The 19516-nt window shown below is 42.9% G+C and overlaps 1 pseudogene; it reads left to right on the top strand.

Moving 5' to 3' along the window:
- Positions 1-297: 297 nt before the first annotated feature.
- LOC139422405 (unconventional myosin-Ih-like) lies at positions 298-19404 on the top strand (annotated as a pseudogene).
- Positions 19405-19516: the final 112 nt, after the last annotated feature.

The following is a 19516-nucleotide window of genomic DNA, read 5'->3' as shown; positions in this document are numbered from 1 at the left end:
ATCCAGCATGAAATATATTACTGTAGTTAATTCAATTACAATTTGGCTGAAAGAAATCTCCAAACTTGGTTGCTTCAAAGGTAACTTCACATAAAATCTGAAAAAACACAAACCTTTTTGAGGGAAACATCCATGTAACAGTGTCACAAAGAATACCCCTCAATTCAGATAAGCACAAAAAAATGATTCCTTCTGAAGTAAAAATCCCTTCTTCACTGTCAACAATGTCGCTAGGGGAACTCCAAATAAACACAATGAGAAGGCTATAGACAAGCAGGTCCAGTTCACTGAGCAATTATGTCGCTGAGGTAGCTAAGCTCTGATTGACGAGGAGAAAAGTTGTTCTTTACTCTCTTTACTCTCTCCGCTGTTGGAAGAAGAGTTTGACGTGTGAAAGATGTGTCCACCACCTTTGCTTACCAGTACAAATTAGACAGGCAGTCAAGCAAGTCCTCCCCCAAGGGTTTCTACAAGCAGTGTCCCCTTGTTATCTATTTTGAGGCCACCCCTCCCAAGTCCCCAGCACCAGACACCCAGGGATAGACCCCCCTCCCCTTGCCCCAACAGTGGGACAGAAAACAGAGCTGATGGGCTCTGACATATCTATTCAGACCTAAAATGATTAATTGTAATGTTTTTTTGTGTGTGCATATTTTTAGACACACACAGAGAGAGAGAGAGAGAGAGAGAGAGAGAGAGAGAGAGAGAGAGAGAGAGAGAGAGAGAGAGAAGGGCAGAGTGAGAGAGTGTGAAAGTTAAAGATATATATATATATATATATATATATATATATATATGAGAGAAAGATAGAGAGAGACCCCTTGCAAACCATAACTTGAAGGTTTGCCTGCCAAGCTTTTCAGAGTTAATTCAGACCCGTGACAACCTGGTGAAGTATCATGATCTAGCTTTACATGACATCCTGTGATGAGGTGTGATGAATGATTAACGTTAACGTTACTTTCTGAATTTCTGAAAATCGCTGTCATGCTGGCGCGGTGGTATCATCTGGCGCGATGGTATCATCTCCTACAAAATAAATAGTCCGTTAGCTAACCTTAGTTGACAAACCTAGCACACTGCCAGCCAACAGCTAGGTAGCTAACCACAGTGACAATGCTAGCTTTACATTTACACAAGTAGCCACGTAGCTGTTTCAACTAACGTTAGTTACCAGACCCATACCTGACTGTCTAACTAGCTAGCTACAGTAGCTCGTTTCAATCTAGCTCCCAATGCTAGTATGAGACATGTATTTACTTTGACAGCTAACTTAGCTAGCTAGATATCAGACACGTTATATGAAATGTAAAAACAACTATGTAAACAACCCCTTGCTAACCTGTTCTGAACGAATCAACGCTGAGTTTGAGTCCTTTCATTAACCTTCCAACCCGTTTTAAAACTCTCTCTTCTGTCACCGACTGCCTGTCCAGTGTGTCCACTCTGGCAAGGAGCTGTTCATCAGCACCACTGGCTGGTTCCAATTTTGATCCGGCGCGCTTGCCCGCGCGATTTGATGAGCTGCAGCGGGAAGGTGGTCGAGGAGGCGCGGAGAGGAGAGGCAGTAACGTCAGTTTCCAGGCTCAATGATAGCAGTGAAATAAACACCAGTGAAAGCAGACAACAACATAGACATGTGGGAATTATGGTCATTTTAAGGGAAGGGCGTTAAACAGTTTGTAGACTGCAAATTGACCGCAAGAAGCCCAAACAGATATCACGTTGGACTAAAACATAATACTTTCAAACATTGCTTACGTTTGTTTTTGATCACCTGTCTCTCTATTATGGATGGGATTGGGAATACTTGGGAACAGATTTCAATTGTAGCTGATTTCCTGGTGTGTTTTTTTTTTTTTTTGCCGAGAAAATTTGGGGGGGCAAAAAAAACCACCCCCTAGCCAAATTCAGTTGGGGAACCCTGGCCTAGGCCCTCCTCTCGAATCCCCGTATTTGAATACTTTGTGCATTGTCAATTAATGGCATGCGCATTCTCCCCCTTCCAAACAACTCTTACAAGTACATCAGAACAAGCATTTCCCATAAATGAATAATGCCAACACACTCCAACCCAGTTGTGCAACTTGCCCCTCCCCTCCACCTGACAGCAGAACATGATTAGGCAACTGTATATTGTGTGGATTATTATCATTCTGATGTAGCCTATATGATAACCTTAAACTTACTTTCAATAGTTCCAGCCAGAGAAGTGTTAGAATGACAGTTTATGCCTTTTTACTACCCAGAGTATGATTATATGTATATTGCAATAATATTTTATCACATTGGGGATTTGTCTGTCTGCTAGGCATTCTGTCTAGTTCTCTCTGCAGAACATTACAGGCGAAAAAACAGAAGAAGAAAATTAGGACACCATGACAGCCAGTTTGCAAGGGCTGTTGCATTATGGGATGTCCATAAATCCAGGTGCTATAGGTAAGGATGTGTGTCCTAATGTAACATTTATGGAGCTGCTCTCGCCCTTGTATCAGGCTCCCACTTCTCAGCAAGCATCCCTTAACACACAGCTGAGCTGCCCTTCTCCTTCTCTGGTCTATCCAGATCTGATTCAGCTTCTATCGACCTGGACTGGACTGGTCAGAACAACCTGACCAGAAGAATGCTCACATTATATAAAACCATGTACAGTTGAAGTCGGAAGTTTACATACACCTTAGCCAAATACATTTAAACTTTTTCACAATTCCTGACATTTAATCCTAGTAAAAATTCCCTGTTTTAGGCCAGTCACCACTTTATTTTAAGAATGTGAAATGTCAAAATAATAGTAGAAGGAATAATTTATTTCAGCTTTTATTTCTTTCATCACATTCCCAGTCGGTCAGAAGTTTACATGCACTCAATTAGTATTTGGTAGCATTGCCTTTAATTAGTGTAACATGGGTCAAATGTTTTGGGTAGCCTTCCACAAGCTTCGAGCAATAAGTTGGGTTCAGCCTGACAGGGCTGGTGTAACTGAGTAAGGTTTGTAGGTCTCCTGGGTCGCACACGCTTTTTCAGTTCTGCCCACACATTTTCTAAAAGATTGAGGTCAGGGCTTTGTGATGGCCACTCCAATACCTTGACTTTGTTGTCCTTAAACAATTTTGCCACAACTTTGGAAGTATGCTTGGGGTCATTGTCCATTTCAAAGACCCATTTGCGACCAAGCTTTAACTTCCTGACTGATGTCTTGAGATGTTGCTTCAACATATCCACATAATTTCCATTCCTCAGGATGTCATCTTTTTGTGAAGTGCACCAGTCCCTCCTGCAGCAAAGCACCCCCATAACATGATGCTGCCACCCCCATGCTTCACGGTTGGGATGGTGTTCTTCAGCTTGGGAGGGTGTTTTCCCCCTTTTTCCTCCAAACATAATGATGGTCATTATGACCAAACAGTTCTATTTTTGTTTCATCAGACCAGAGGACATTTCTCCAAAAAGTACGATTTTTGTCCCCATGTGCAGTTGCAAACCGTAGTCTGGCTTTTTTTATGGCGGTTTTGGAGCAGTGGCTTCTTCCTTGCTGAGCGGACTTTCAGGTTATGTCTATATAAAAGGACTTGTTTTACTGTGGATATAGATACATTTGTACCTGTTTCCTCCAGCATCTTCACAAGGTCCTTTGCTGTTGTTCTGGGATTGATTTTCACTTTTCGCACCAAAGTACGTTCATCTCTAGGAGACAGAACGCGTCTCCTTCCTGAGTGGTATGACGGCTGCGTGGTCCCATGGTGTTTATACTTGCGTACTATTGTTTGTACAGATGAACGTGGTACCTTCAGGCGTTTGGAAATTGCTCCCAAGGATGAACCAGACTTGTGGAGGTCTACAATTTCTTTTCTGAGGTCTTGGCTGATTTCTTTTGATTTAACCATGATGTCAAGCGAAGAGGCACTGAGTTTGAAGATAGTCGTTGAAATACATCCACAGGTACACCTCCAATTGACTCAAATGATGTCAATTAGCCAAGAAGCTTCTAAAGCCATGACATCCTTTTCTGGAATTCCAAGCTGTTTAAAGGCACAGTCAACTTAGTGTATGTAAACTTCTGACCCACTAGAATTGTGATACAGTGAATTATAAGTGAAATAATCTCTGTAAACAATTGTTGGAAAAATTACTTGTGTCATGTACAAAGTAGATGTCCTAGCCGACTTGCCAAAACTATAGTTTGTTAACAAGAAATTTGTGGAGTGGTTGAAAAACGAGTTTTAATGATCCCAACCTAAGTGTATGTAAGCTTAAGACTTCAACTGTACATGTACTCAAAGGTACAAAGATATGTCATTTGACTTTCAATGCATGTTGGTCTATTTTTCAATATCTCCAATAACCTTCTCCACTATCTCTACATTTGAGTGTTACCAAACTTTTGAAATTATTTGACTCCTCCAATGAAATGCTCTATCAGTGCATTGTCATACTTTTTAATGAAATTTCTATATCAAACAGCCACATTTTATACACAAAAATAACACTTTTTCAGATAAACAAACCAAGCTGCATTTCAATACTATAGCTCAGTGAAATTGCATTTAACCTAAATGATTGCGTTTTAGAATCATGTTATTGTATTGCCATCAGCTGTATGCATTTGGCCATGGTTTCCTAGCAGAAAGTTTCTTGCTCACTGAACATGGCTGAGATTCAGAAGGCTACTACAGTAACCTGGCTAGTCTTGACCATTAGAGTCCAGCTCTCTCCTCAGCTATCTATTTGCTCCAATAAATAAAGCATGCTGAGTTGAATGGGACTAATTGAGCAGGTGAATATTAATTTGGCTATCCTGTGATGCCTAGTCCCATGCCCTTTAAGGAGGCAGAGTTGTGCTGTAATTGGTCAGTATGTTAACCCATGATTTTCTGAGAGGTTAAGGGGTTACCTAATATGCTGGTGTAGCTGGTTTTGTGTGTGTGTGTGTGTATGTGTATGTGTATCTACCTGTGTGTTTATGGTGTGCGGGGGTCTTTGGTACATTGCTGCCCTGCTGCAGGAAAAGGTGTGTGTATTGTGTGGTTAAGTGCCTTGTTCGTGGGCACATTGCCCTGGGATTTGAACCGGCAACCCTTCGGTTAAAAGCCAGCTTCTCCAACTTCAAGGCTACTGCTGCCCCCTATTGATGATAAGGTAGAACAATGAAAAAACATTGCTGTGTACGGGATCTGACATCCCATTTCATTGAATGATAGAATGAGAGTAAGGTAGGACAGAGGTTGGTTGAGGATGATGACCTTACCTCTTGACTGGAGTGGACTTTGATGACTAGGGTATACGGCTTGTTACCCCTTATTACAGAGACATAAAGTGTCAGGAAGAGGAGAAAATTAGAGTTTGTCTGAGAGAGGGGAAAGAGGGCTGATGTGTGGGGTTATCAAATCGTAGCCCTCAAACTCAGCATGAAATCTGTAATGGGAAAATCAACCCCCTAACTCTGGTGTAATTGGATTTTACATGGACTCATGTTAAATCAGAGAGCTGTGGGTAGGTAGCACAAAGCTTGTTAAGGCTAGACAAGTCTAACCACAGGCTGGAGGGTATATATGGGTGGGTATTTGGTAGGGGGCTGCAACCAAACAGAAAATGAACTGCTCAAAATGGTTCAGTGTTTCCTATAAATTACCTTAAATGTTACAGTAGTCTCTGGGAATGTAAGCCTCTATGTAACATTGTTTTGGAAGTATAGAACTTAAGTTGATATAGTGGGAGTCAAGTTATTCCTTCTGTTCTGATTTTTAGTAGTGTCTAAAATGTATGTCCTTTGTTTTGAATGTCTCCTCTCTGTTTAATTAGTGTGGCTGTAATGCAAGATGCCTTTGTTAATGTTTACAGGATGCTCAACTTTACATTTTAAACAGTCGGAATGACAGGGCAATGTTACGCTTCTGTCAAGCCTGTCACAACCCAACACATTACTTCGTACTAATCCACAAGACAGGGAAGGTGATCATCTATACTTTGTTTTTTCTTCATCTTAAATAATCGTTCTGGATAACAATGTCGATCAATAACTTATTTATGGTTAGTTAAATCATGTATGATCTGTTTGAATAAAAATTAGAACAAACTTGATATATAATTTTTAAGATGACAGGGAAAAGCACAGGCTGGTATTGACAGCAGTTTTAAGATGCACTGAGAGGACAATAGTTTCATCCCAACAGGCCTGTTACTGTAGCTTCACCTTGGTATTTATGAGTGGTTTATAATTAGTCAGAAATGTATCTGCCTAATCAAAGATCAGTAAACACAATACCTGCACTGGAGCTTGGAGCAGATAGTTTCTGAATCCTTGTGTTTTACAGGCACGCATACACACACTGACGCACACACCCATGCACCACACATACACACACACACAAACACACATTGTGTGTCAATGGACACTCATGTGAAGCACTGAATAAGACCTTCCTGCCTAGGCTTCATGAATGATGAACTAACTATCTTAGAGCATCCAGAGCCAACTAGCTCAGTATGGTCTCAGCGTGGTCTCAGCGTGGTCTCAGCGTGGTCTCAGTGTGGTCTCAGCGTGGTCTCAGCGTGGTCTCAGTGTAGTCTCAGCGTAGTCTCAGCGTGGTCTCAGTGTGGTCTCAGCGTGGTCTCAGCATGTATGGTCTCAGCATGGACAGGACCGGAGCAACGCTCCAGCAGGAAGTACTAGTCCACATGGAGAAACTCCCCACGAACCACTCCCCTGGTCCCCAGAACCTGGCCAGTTCTGTCAGAGAGCATGGAAGTCAGAGGGACAGAGGAAAGCAGTGTGACAGTGAGGTGTTACGGTCAAAGGGACATACCTGCGTTTGATTCGCCAGAGACTAAAAGTAGCTCTAGAATGAGAGTGTTGCTCGGTTGCTAGAACAACCCCAGGACGAGAGTCCCTCTTTAATGCGAAATCTGGGACGATAGTTCTAAGTTGTTTGATCCATTACAAGACAGATTCAACCATGACTCACATGGCTTTGGAGATGAGTGAGGTAATACTGCGGTGTGTTTTTTAGTGTGTCTGTGTGCTTTCCCTCTGTTTGATAGAAAAAATGACTGTTCCCCAATGTTATTATTATTATGTTTGTCATTTAGCAGACCCTCAGAGCGACTTACAGGAGCAATTAGCGCTAAGTGCCTTGCTCACCACTTATGAAGACCACCACGTTAAGCTTCAACCTTTGCCAGACTTTGGAAAAATATGTAATACAATGGTAAAATACATACTGTTTATGGTACTGTTTTCTACCACATTATAGTATGCTGGATTTGATCTCTACAATTGAAGCTATAAAAAGGAACCATTGTAGGATGAGATACAGAACCGTGACTCTCAGGTTTCTCCGGACACCTGGAGCCCCCTAAACATGTGTGTGTTGACATGGGTGATGTGATGTGTGGTGTCAGTCTGTGGCCCATGAGGAGTGCTCTCTTTCAGGAGCCTAACGGCCACTTTGTGACAGAGTAACAGGATCCTGTCCCAAAGTGGAGAGCCTGAGACAATGGGCTGGCCTCTAGGGTGATGGCCACTCGGTCAGATAGGCTTTCCTGTTCCGCTTTAGCCTGCCATTAAATGTAGGTGTGTTGTTGTTCATTTTCCACCTTTGCTAGTGTCCTCCCTCTCTACCCACACCTATTTCTCTCCACATCCCACTCTCAAAATATCTCTCTCTATCCCTCTGTCTCTCCATCCCCCCCTCTCTCTCCACATCCTTCTCCCCATCTCTCATATATATATACACACACTTCTCCACATCCCTCTCTCTCTACATCCCTCTCTCTATTTCTCTCTCCACATCCCTCTCTCTCTCTCTCTCTCTACATCTCTCTCTCTCTATTCTTTGTGTGAGTTATCACCTGTTTCAGACTTTTTGAAAAGATGTCACTCTCTCCTGTTTGCCATTACCATTAGGTTCCATTAATGTGTATAATTTAATGGTCCTTACATTTTCAGCAATTAAGAGTGTGTCAAACACAAGTGCAAAGAGAAACTTTATCTCACACAAGCATGTATGCGTGTACTCGCGCACAGAGCGAGAGAATGGAATTTCAAGACATTTTCACTTTCAATGTGGATAAGAAGGGTCCAGTTCCCTTGTTTATGCTTAGGAAGGGAGAAAGGGAGGTTTGATCCCCATCGCCTCCTGTTTTGTCAGATTGATTCTGACATCTGAAATGGGGTGCCTTCAGTGATGTTGTTCACCTGTCTCATTGGTTTAACATGATGCTGGGCTGGGAGGAGATCGGAGGGAGGGATTCTGGAGGGGAGGAGAGTGCAAAATAAATAGTAGCTCAAAGGTGGGAGAAATCAACCCCCCACCTCTTCCACATCCCTAACCCAGTTACCCACATTCCTTGAGGATCGGAATAACAATTCAGTAGTAATGAAATCAGAAGACTAAAAAATATGTTCTATTGTTTTGTTCCTCATGATAACCATAGGTGTCATAGCTCAGTAAGTCTGAAACCATTACTTCTCCTTTATAGTCTGTTCCTTGACATATAAATACTTGCTTTTGGGGTTCACATATTAGAAGATTACACCCCCCCCCATCACCCAACCGTCACCCACACCCCCTGTTGTGCTTTCTCTTGCTCTGTCGTTCCCCTCAGCATTACCCTGCTTGCAGTAAGTAGGCCAAAACTCTTTTGTGTTTTGACTGCTGAGTGTGAAATTGACTGTGACGTTGAATGTTTTCTAATGAATAATTACTGAATAGACATACTGGCTGAATGTGTGAACTGGATTGTAGACTGCTCTTTAAAAAGGTTTCCATCTTCTTATTCACATGACCAAAAATGCTTTTCACATACAAGATGTATTGGAGGGGCATCTTTTAATGGATGTTTTCTCAACATTACAGAACATTGAAAGAGCCTTTCTTGCAGTTCAGGGGAAAAAGTACTATAGAATTGAATAAAAGAGGTTTTCAGTGTTGCAGAGCTGGCAACCATGTAAGATGTGACAGTTGCTGTGCCAGGTAGAGGGTGGGAGAATGAGGGTTGGAAGAGGAAGGTTTTTTTTTTCTTAGAGTGGTGGATTGAAAACGTATTTTTGCACTTCTCTGCCCCCTGTGTTCTCAGAAATACATCCTGGAGGGCTCGTGTTTTAAGCAGCTTTAGAATTCTATGTCTTCTGGTAGCATGGTGGAGGTCAGGGTGTGAGCCTTGGGACCATGAGCTTTCAAATCATGCCCCTACGTTTACCACACAGCTCCTATAGTAAACTATTCACTGTAGCTTAGAAGATACATATAAACTCAGCAAAAAAAGAAATGTTCAGGACCCTGTCTTTCAAAGATAATTTGTAAAAATCCAAATAACTTCACAGATCTGCACTGTAAAGGGTTTAAACACTGTTTCCAATGCTTGTTCAATGAACCATAAACAATTAATGAACATGCACCGGTGGAACGGTTGTTAATTTCCTACCGTCTGTAAGCTGTTACTGTCTTAAGGTCACAGTTATGAAAACTTAGGACACTAAAGAGGCCTTTCTACTGACTCTGAAAAACACCAAAAGAAAGATGCCCAGGGTCCCTGCTCATCTGCGTGAACGTGCCTTATGCATGCTGCAAGGAGGCATGAGGACTGCAGATGTGGCCAGAGCAATAAATTGCAATGTCTGTACTGTGAGACGCCTTAGACAGCGCTACAGGGAGACAGGGCGGACAGTCGATCGTCCTCGCAGTGGCAGACCGCGTGTAACAACACCTGCACAGGATCGGTACATCCGAACATCACTCCTGCGGGACAAGTACAGGATGGCAACAACAGCCCGAGTTACACCAGGAACGCACAATCCCTCCATCAGTGCTCAGACTGTCCACAATAGGCTGAGAGAGGCTGGACTGAGGGCTTGTAGGCCTGTTGTAAGGCAGGTCCTCACCAGACATCACCGGCAACAACTTCGCCTATGGGCACAAACCCACCGTTGCTGGACCAGACAGGACTGGCAAAAAGTGCTCTTCGCTGACGAGTAGCGGTTTTATCTCACCGGGGGTGATGGTCGGATTTGTGTTTATCAACAAAGGAATGAGCGTTACACCGAGGCCCGTACTCTGGAGCGGGATCGATTTGGAGGTGGAGGGTCTGTCTTGGTCTGAGGCAGTGTGTCACAGCATCATCAGACTGAGCTTGTTGTCATTGCATGCAATCTCAACGCTGTGCATTACAGGGAAGACATCCTCCTCCCTCATGTGGTACCCTTCCTGCAGGCTCATCCTGACATGACCCTCCAGCATGACAATGCCACCAGCCAAACTGCTTGTTCTGTGTGTGATTTCCTGCAAGGCAGGAATGTCAGTGTTCTGCCATGGTCAGCGAAGAGCCCGGATCTCAATCTCATTGAGCACGCCTGGGACCTGTTGGATCGGAGGGTGAGGGCTGGGCCCATTCCCCCCAGAAATGTCCAGGAAGTTGCAGGTGCCTTGGTAGAAGAGTGGGGTAACATCTCACAGCAAGAACAGGCTAATCTGGTGTAGTCCATGAGGAGGAGATGCACTGCAGTACTTAATGCAGCTGGTGGCCACACCAGATACTGAGTGTTACTTTTGATTTTGCTCAGGGACACATTATTCCATTTCTGTTAGTCACGTCTGTGGAACTTAATCAGTTCATGTCTCAGTTGTTGAATATTGTTATGTTCATACAAATATTTACACATGTTAAGTTTGCTGAAAATAAACGCAGTTGACAGTGAGAGGACGTTTCTTTTTTTGCTGAGTTTAGCTCTGAGAGAGTACATCTTTTTATCGGGTTAAGTTGAGGACAAGTACATTAGAGTGTCTAGTTTGAGAAACAGACGCCTCACAAGTCCTTAACTGGCAGCTTCATTTAATCGTACCCGCAAAACACCAGACTCAATGTCAACAGTGAAGAGGCGACTCCGGGATGCTGGCCTTCTACATAGTTCTGATGATTGCCTAGTTAAATAAAGGTTATATAAAGAAAATAAAAATGATTGTTGAAATTAGATTGATATAATAACCTGTTAGTCAGATTAAGTCAGTGTATTTTTACCCTAATTTCAATGTTTACAATGCTGGTTGAAATTAGATGAAAACTGGTTGATAATTTTTTTCAAATCCAAAGGTTTTTCCAGGTAGATTCCACATCACAATAGGTTGACAAATGACGTTGCAACAACGTTGATTCAACCCATGTCTGCCCAGCGGGAAGCATGTCCTTCATTCTTTCCCTAGGGAAATGGCATCAGGAAGGCACAATGTAAATAACTAAATGATGAATTGCCTTGTGTGTTGGTGCCCTTGGGCCATCTTCCACCTGGTAACTGGGACTGGTAGTGTTGCTTTCCTGTAAGAGGGGCTGAAAATAGCCCTGTTTCCCCTAAAAAAATAAGAGTCCAGAGGGAGATTGCCATATAGTGCTTTGCTGAACAGGACAAGAAAGGGGTCATTTGGTGTAAAGGTATTTGGAGAGGGAGAGTAGCCATAGAACAGTGTAATCATTGTCTTTACTGTAACGTTACATGTAGCAGTTTCTCACCTTTATGTCATAAGTAAGACTTAGTCATTAATAAATACATGACTCCACACCTATACACACACAGACCATGTCTGCTTCCTTTCTCTCTAATTTTTTTGTGTATTGATGGCTTCCTATTGGTGGAAATGGAGGGGGCAATATGTCAATGTTTCCTTTTATATGGTCCTTTCTCTTAAATAAACCCAAAAGTTCAGTATAAAAGGGGATTGGAGCTCACAGCAGTCTGAGACCAACGATTTCCATTCACGGTAGGGACTTTGAAATGCATTACTTTGAACACCTTTGTTAAAAGAAAATAGGAATAGCATTGTAATTAGGGAGAACAGATCTGCATATTGTGGTCCAAGGGCTCATTTGTTTGGGGTACGAAACTTCAGCAACAATTGGATTTTCATAACAGTAAAGTGTGGCTTCTGTTCAGAATATAAATTATGGAAGCACAAAAGTATTGTAAATTACACATTATTAATGCTGTCATAGGGATAACATTATTAGCATTTCTAAGAGTTGATTTCAGTGCAACAGCTTTGGAGTTGGTCTGTGTTTTGACCCTGCTTTTGGGGTAAATGGGTGGAGTTTGCACTATATTTGTGTGGGGAGGGGGACGTCTGTATCCTCTGTAAACAGTGACAAGAGACTGATTGCTCCTTGAGGAACATGGAAGCAGATTAGATAGGAATGCCTGAACTGAACTCCTATCTGTCATGTGCAGGGGATGTGGTCAAGGCCCCCACGCACGCTAGTGATGAGTAGCTACGCAAAGCCGCCTGATCCCGCAAGCGTAGCGTTTAATGTAAACTTGCGGGATCAGACGTCTTTGCGAGGCTAAGAGAGGAGGACACGTTGAGAAATTAACTGGTTTAAGGCAAGATTGCCTGTATCTGTGTGTCAATGAGCACTGAGTGGCACGGCCTCAGACCTGACAGATGCAGATAACTCCAAGGAAAACAGAACACAGAGGGACAGAACATGAGTCTTTTGGCAGTGAAAGGTTCCTTGAGTTATTGCTGTGAAAACATGTCACTAATATAAAAAACAGTGTATTTTTTTTGTCTGAAAAGAATACAGCAGATAAATGATTTGCCATCTGGTTGTCGTTACTAGTTTACAACTGTCATGCCCTGATGGGATTTGTGACAGTATTGTTATGTTGTGCTTTGGGGGCATTTGCATATAAGATATCAACGCAACTGTCCTGGACCCTGTCTCTGATTGGTCAGAGCCTGGAGGAGCACTGTAACCTTCGGGACGTGGAGGGCTCCCTTACGGCCTGGGATCGCGTGGACATCCAGGATTTTGTTATGCTGAATGCCTACACCAGTGAGAGTGCCTTCCTGGACAACTTGAGGAAACAGGGAAAAACAGTGTTTCTCCCCTAATTGAACTGGCACTTTGCTCTGCTGTGCTGTACCTACAGGGTGAGCTACCTTACTTTCTGTAAGGTCATGTAGATAACAAGCACACTACATTCTTGTTGCACCCATGCAGACAGGCATCCATCTCTCATAATGTTCATTCTAATACATTTCCCACAGACCTACGTTGGTATGCTCCTAGTGTCAGTCAATCCCTACAAAGATCTGGGAATCTGCACCAAGAAGTAGATGGACATTTACATGGGAGTGTACTTTTTTGTGCTTCCACCCCATATGTAAGTTGCATGTGTACATGTATAACATATGTGTTTGCTTGTATGTGTGCGCCACAAGATATGCTATACAGTGCTGCCTATGTATCTACAGTATATTCATCAGCAATGTAATTGAACCTCTACTTCATTGCCCTCCCTTTCAGCTACGCCCTGGCAGACAATGTCTACCGCACCATGTTAACAGAGACCAACAACCACTTCATCTTGATCTCAGGGGAGAGTGGAGCAAGAAGATCCTGCAGTTCTATGCTGTGAGCTGCCCCAGTACCAAACTGCTGGTCAATGTCCAAGACCGACTGCTGCTCTCCAACCCTGTGCTTAAGGTGAATACCATAGTAAAGCATATGTGATGACATGAGAAATTAACATTATGTTTGTACACTGCCATGTACAAATACAATGACTGATAATATAGTGTGTACGTACCTCTCTCAGGCTTTTGGAAGAAGAATGACAACTCAAGCCACTTTGGGAAGTACATAGACATTCAGTTTGATCACGTGGTAAGTGCCATGAGGTTGAGCACAGAATTCCCATAGTAAAACATCAGAGGAACATAACAAAATGAGTGTTCGATCTTTAATGGGCTGTACTCCCCCTAGGGGGAAGCTGTTGGTGGCCACATCCTAGGTTATCTACTGGAGAAGTCCCGGGTGGTGCATCAGAACCATGGAGAGAGAAACTTCCACATCTTCTACCAGCTAGTGGAGGGAGGAGAGGAGGACCTGCTATGCTGGCTGGGTCTGGAGAGGAATTGTCAGCGCTACAGTTACCTGGTACAGGTGGGAAGAGGTAACTTATCAATGCTACAGCTACCTGGTACAGGTGGGAAGAGGTAACTTATCAATGCTACAGTTACCTGGTACAGGTGGGAAGAGGTAACTTATCAATGCTACAGCTACCTGGTACAGGTGGGAGAGGAATTGTCAATGCTACAGCTACCTGGTACAGGTGGGAGAGGTAACTTATCAACGCTACAGCTACCTGGTACAGGTGGGAGAGGTAACTTATCAACGCTACAGCTACCTGGTACAGGTGGGAGAGGTAACTTATCAACGCTACAGCTACATGGTACAGGTGGTAGAGGTAACCTATCAACGCTACAGCTACCTGGTACAGGTGAGGACCTTTACAATTGAACAGTATGAATATGTATAAAAGAGACAAACAATCAACGTTTCCATGGAGTGGGCCGTCATCATCAAGACAGTTATCTCCTGTCTCATCCAGGTGGAATGTGCCAAAGTCAGCTCAATCAATGAAAAGAGTGACTGGAAGACGGTACGGAAAGACCTCAGTGTCATAGAGTTCAGTGAGAGCAATATAGAGGTGAGTCCTAATCTCTCTATCAGATCATATCATTTATCATGAATTATCAAAAAGAATCCTCTCTTGTACAGGAACATTTAAGAGGTGTGTCCAGGGCTCTCACTGGAATCTGCTTCCTGCCGACTGCTATATTATTCATTGTTAAGCCCACCTGTGAACTATAGAAGAGCTGATTGTTAGGCATTGCTTTGGGATAGACTGACATGACTGTTAAGGGGGAGGACTATGGGAGTGTTTGTTCTACTGCCTCTTGGTTTTGAAGAGACCGTTCTTTATCGTTCATCCTGCATATTTTACACTGCCTAAGTGTGCCAGAGTCTTAGTTGAGCTTAATTGTTGTTAAAATGTTGTAGTGTTGAACGATGCGTTGATGTTTATCCATTTGTTAGCTGGGGGATGTTTCCACCTTTCCACTAGGTCATGCGTCAGTCTAAGAATGCCATCATCAAACACTGCTTTCCCACCACTGAGCCAGACAGCAAGAAGAGACCTGAAACAGTAAAAAGAGACTTTCTGATAACACGAGCCACCAAAGTGATCCGGTCTTGCCATGAGTTTCTATATTTATCATCATGGCTGTCTTCTCAAGTGGCCACTCAGTTTAAGAGCAGCCTAACAGAGATGCTTATGTCTAAGAAGCCCTGGTACGTCTGCTGTATGAAGCCCAACGAAGGCAAGGAGCCAGGTGAGGCCTCATAGTGTGCAGTTGCTCTCTGTCCAGCATAAACTGCTATGATACATAGCTGCATTAGTTTGAACACTCTGTTTCCTGTTGTCTCTGTCAGGTACAAGCCCCTGTGTTCAGACACCTGGCCTAGCTGGAAAGATACAGACGCAGAGGGGGTGGAGTGCCTGATCAAGCACCTGGGCTACAAGCCTGATTAATACAAGATGTGCAGGTGAGGTGGTCTCCAGGATTATGGGTTTGGGTTCACCTGGTAACACAGTCTGGCTGTTTCTCACTGGCTTGTCTTTCATTTATGATACAAAAGGACCAAGATCTTCACACGTCACCCCAGAACTCTGTTCGCCACCGAAGATGCCTTTGAGGTCTGCAAGCATAAGCTGGGTGGGTACTGGCTCTAGCTTTTCTAACAACAGATGACAGGCTACTCAATTCTGGAATTTGATTGCTAAATGGCATTGAATTGGAAAGAAGTCAGGTTTTACATGTCACTTCATGTTACAGCTACAATGATCCAGGCAAAGTACAAAGGCTACAGCGTGAAGGGAGACTACATGAGACAGAGAGAAGCAGGTCTCTACTTTGACTTTCTTGGAACTAGCATAATATGATATACAAGACTATGACTTAATCAGCTGTCTTGTTGTCTCATTATACTAGGATTGAGACATGCTGGAGAGGCATGAAGGCCAGGAGAGAGAGGGAGAAGAGATCCTGGGCTGTCAAGGTCATTAAGAGACAAAGATCAGAAGATATCTCAAAAGACAAAGGGTCAACATCTACCACAAATACTCCACAAAATCAGTTGTACTTTGTGATCATAATTTGTAGGTTCATCAAGGACTTCATGCCCAGAAATCAGCCAGCCTGTGTTGACAACACAAAGTATTTGGCGTTAGTCAGGCAAACCTACCTCACGCAGCTCAAGGAGAATCTACCCAAAACAGTTCTGGATAAGAACACTGGGTAACCCCTCCCCCCATTATGCAGGAAGTGAGTCTCAATAAGGAATTGACTGTGCTTTAATACTTTCTCTAAACTTATTTTACACACCTGTGTGTCATGGTATGAGTCAGAGGAGGATGGTGTGAGGAGCTATAGGAGGATGGGCTCATTGTAATGGAATAAATGGAACGATATCAAACACATGGAAAACACGTCCGTTCCATTTATTTTCCAGCCATTACAATGAGCCCGTCCTCCTATAGTTTCTCCCACCAGCCTCCTCTGTAATGAGTATACTGTACACCCATTACATACAGTGCCTTGCGAAAGTATTCGGCCCCCTTGAACTTTGCGACCCTTTGCCACATTTCAGGCTTCAAACATAAAGATATAAAACTGTATTTTTTTGTGAAGAATCAACAACAAGTGGGACACAATCATGAAGTGGAACGACATTTATTGGATATTTCAAACTTTTTTTAACAAATCAAAAACTGAAAAATTGGGCGTGCAAAATTATTCAGCCCCCTTAAGTTAATACTTTGTAGCGCCACCTTTTGCTGCGATTACAGCTGTAAGTCGCTTGGGGTATGTCTCTATCAGTTTTGCACATCGAGAGACTGACATTTTTTCCCATTCCTCCTTGCAAAACAGCTCGAGCTCAGTGAGGTTGGATGGAGAGCATTTGTGAACAGCAGTTTTCAGTTCTTTCCACAGATTCTCGATTGGATTCAGGTCTGGACTTTGACTTGGCCATTCTAACACCTGGATATGTTTATTTTTGAACCATTCCATTGTAGATTTTGCTTTATGTTTTGGATCATTGTCTTGTTGGAAGACAAATCTCTGTCACAGTCTCAGGTCTTTTGCAGACTCCATCAGGTTTTCTTCCAGAATGGTCCTGTATTTGGCTCCTTCCATCTTCCCATCAATTTTAACCATCTTCCCTGTCCCTGCTGAAGAAAAGCAGGCCCAAACCATGATGCTGCCACCGCCATGTTTGACAGTGGGGATGGTGTGTTCAGCTGTGTTGCTTTTACGCCAAACATAACGTTTTGCATTGTTGCCAAAAAGTTCAATTTTGGTTTCATCTGACCAGAGCACCTTCTTCCACATGTTTGGTGTGTCTCCCAGGTGGCTTGTGGCAAACTTTAAACTACACTTTTTATGGATATCTTTAAGAAATGGCTTTCTTCTTGCCACTCTTCCATAAAGGCCAGATTTGTGCAATATACGACTGATTGTTGTCCTATGGACAGAGTCTCCCACCTCAGCTGTAGATCCCTGCAGTTCATCCAGAGTGATCATGGGCCTCTTGGCTGCATCTCTGATCAGTCTTCTCCTTGTATGAGCTGAAAGTTTAGAGGGACGGCCAGGTCTTGGTAGATTTGCAGTGGTCTGATACTCCTTCCATTTCAATATTATCGCTTGCACAGTGCTCCTTGGGATGTTTAAAGCTTGGGAAATCTTTTTGTATCCAAATCCGGCTTTAAACTTCTTCACAACAGTATCTCGGACCTGCCTGGTGTGTTCCTTGTTCTTCATGATGCTCTCTGCGCTTTTAACGGACCTCTGAGACTATCACAGTGCAGGTGCATTTATACGGAGACTTGATTACACACAGGTGGATTGTATTTATCATCATTAGTCATTTAGGTCAACATTGGATCATTCAGAGATCCTCACTGAACTTCTGGAGAGAGTTTGCTGCACTGAAAGTAAAGGGGCTGAATAATTTTGCACACCCAATTTTTCAGTTTTTGATTTGTTAAAAAAGTTTGAAATATCCAATAAATGTCGTTCCACTTCATGATTGTGTCCCACTTGTTGTTGATTCTTCACAAAAAAATACAGTTTTATATCTTTATGTTTGAAGCCTGAAATGTGGCAAAAGGTCGCAAAGTTCAAGGGGGCCGAATACTTTCGCAAGGCACTGTACATTTGTACTTGTAGGCCTCACAGATGTCGAGGAAACTCTACACCCAGCACATTTTACGGAAGTACGTGCAAGGAATCACAGGTAAGCCTACCCTACAAGTCATTTAATGCAGATGTGTACCCTATTTGACTATAGGGCTCACCTCAATCACACTATACATCTCAGTTGTTTGCTTACCCCATTTCCAGTTACAAATCAAGGGATTGACCAGTTCCCTATTCAAAGGAAGAAAAGAGAACTTACCCTCACAATGTGTGCAAACCATTTGTGGACACCAGGATAAGTGAGGCGGAGACCTTGTGCTGATGAATTATGTGCCCAATTGTGCGCCTCTTACAGACAGCCATGGTGACAATGACCAGCATTTTTGACCAGTTGCCTTTTTTGGTCAGGTGAGGAAGACATCCACATAAAAGCCTATCAGATGATTTGGCAAGAACGCATCAAGGTAAACAAATGGAGTTAAGTAAGCTATGTTAAAGTTAAACTTTTTTTTTTTTACCTTAAGGTCAAATTAAAGTAAACTCCATACCTTCCCACAGTACAGTGTTCCTGTGGTGAAATACAACAGGAATGGCTTCAGGCCTCGCTTCAGACAGCTGATCTACACTGGAACTGCAGCCTACCTGGTGGAGGAGGCCAAGATCAAACAGCAGTGGAGTTCAACAACCTCAAAGGTTAGCACCAAGGAGAGGAATAAAGCTGCCTAGGTGTGTGTGCATGTATCACGTTTTGTTCTCGCAGTGTAATGCACTGTGTTCATTCAACCACTGTTCTAAGTATCTGGGCTGTGTGTTCTTCCAGGTGTGTCAGTCAGCAACCTGAGTGACAGCTTCCTGATCCTCCATGTCCAATGTGAGGATATCAAGCAAAAGGTTGGCTGCGCAAAACACTTATCATTGATGTGCACAAATGTATATTTCTTTACTAAGCTTTTGCACATATTATTTTCCGAATGGAATAGTAGAACATTTGCATTTCTATTGTTGCATTGTCTATTTGCTCAGGGGGACCTGGTGCTGCAGTGTGACTGACTACCTGTTTGAGGCCTTGACCAAGTTGTCTGCTGGTCAACAAAAAGCACTGTATTAAAGTAGTCCAGGCCAGGTAAGACCAGTGTTCAACTCAATACTACTGTAGTCTAAAGAAAATGCTAATTGTTGCCAAAATTGTAGGTAATGTTATTTAATTTTGTGGTCGTTTGCAGTGTTAAGTTTGACATCCAGCCTGGCAGAGAGGGGATTGTTGACTTCGAGAGTGGCCAGGAGACCAATGATTTACAGAGCAAAGAATGGCCATCTGATGGAGGCGAGTATGAAACTGAAAGACTGTGTGGCCATTCAATTCTCAAATTAACAAATATGTTTTGTAAACTATTGGTAAACAGTAGGCTACGACATGAACACTTCTCTTATATTTACTCAGGAATCAACTCAAAGCCCTGTCCAATGATTAAAAATTGAACTGG

The sequence above is a fragment of the Oncorhynchus clarkii genome, chromosome 12, assembly GCF_045791955.1.
Source record: "Oncorhynchus clarkii lewisi isolate Uvic-CL-2024 chromosome 12, UVic_Ocla_1.0, whole genome shotgun sequence".
Taxonomy (NCBI): Eukaryota; Metazoa; Chordata; class Actinopteri; order Salmoniformes; family Salmonidae; genus Oncorhynchus; species Oncorhynchus clarkii.
Note: the sequence above shows the minus strand (reverse complement) of the source record. Positions and strands in the feature narration are given on the sequence as shown.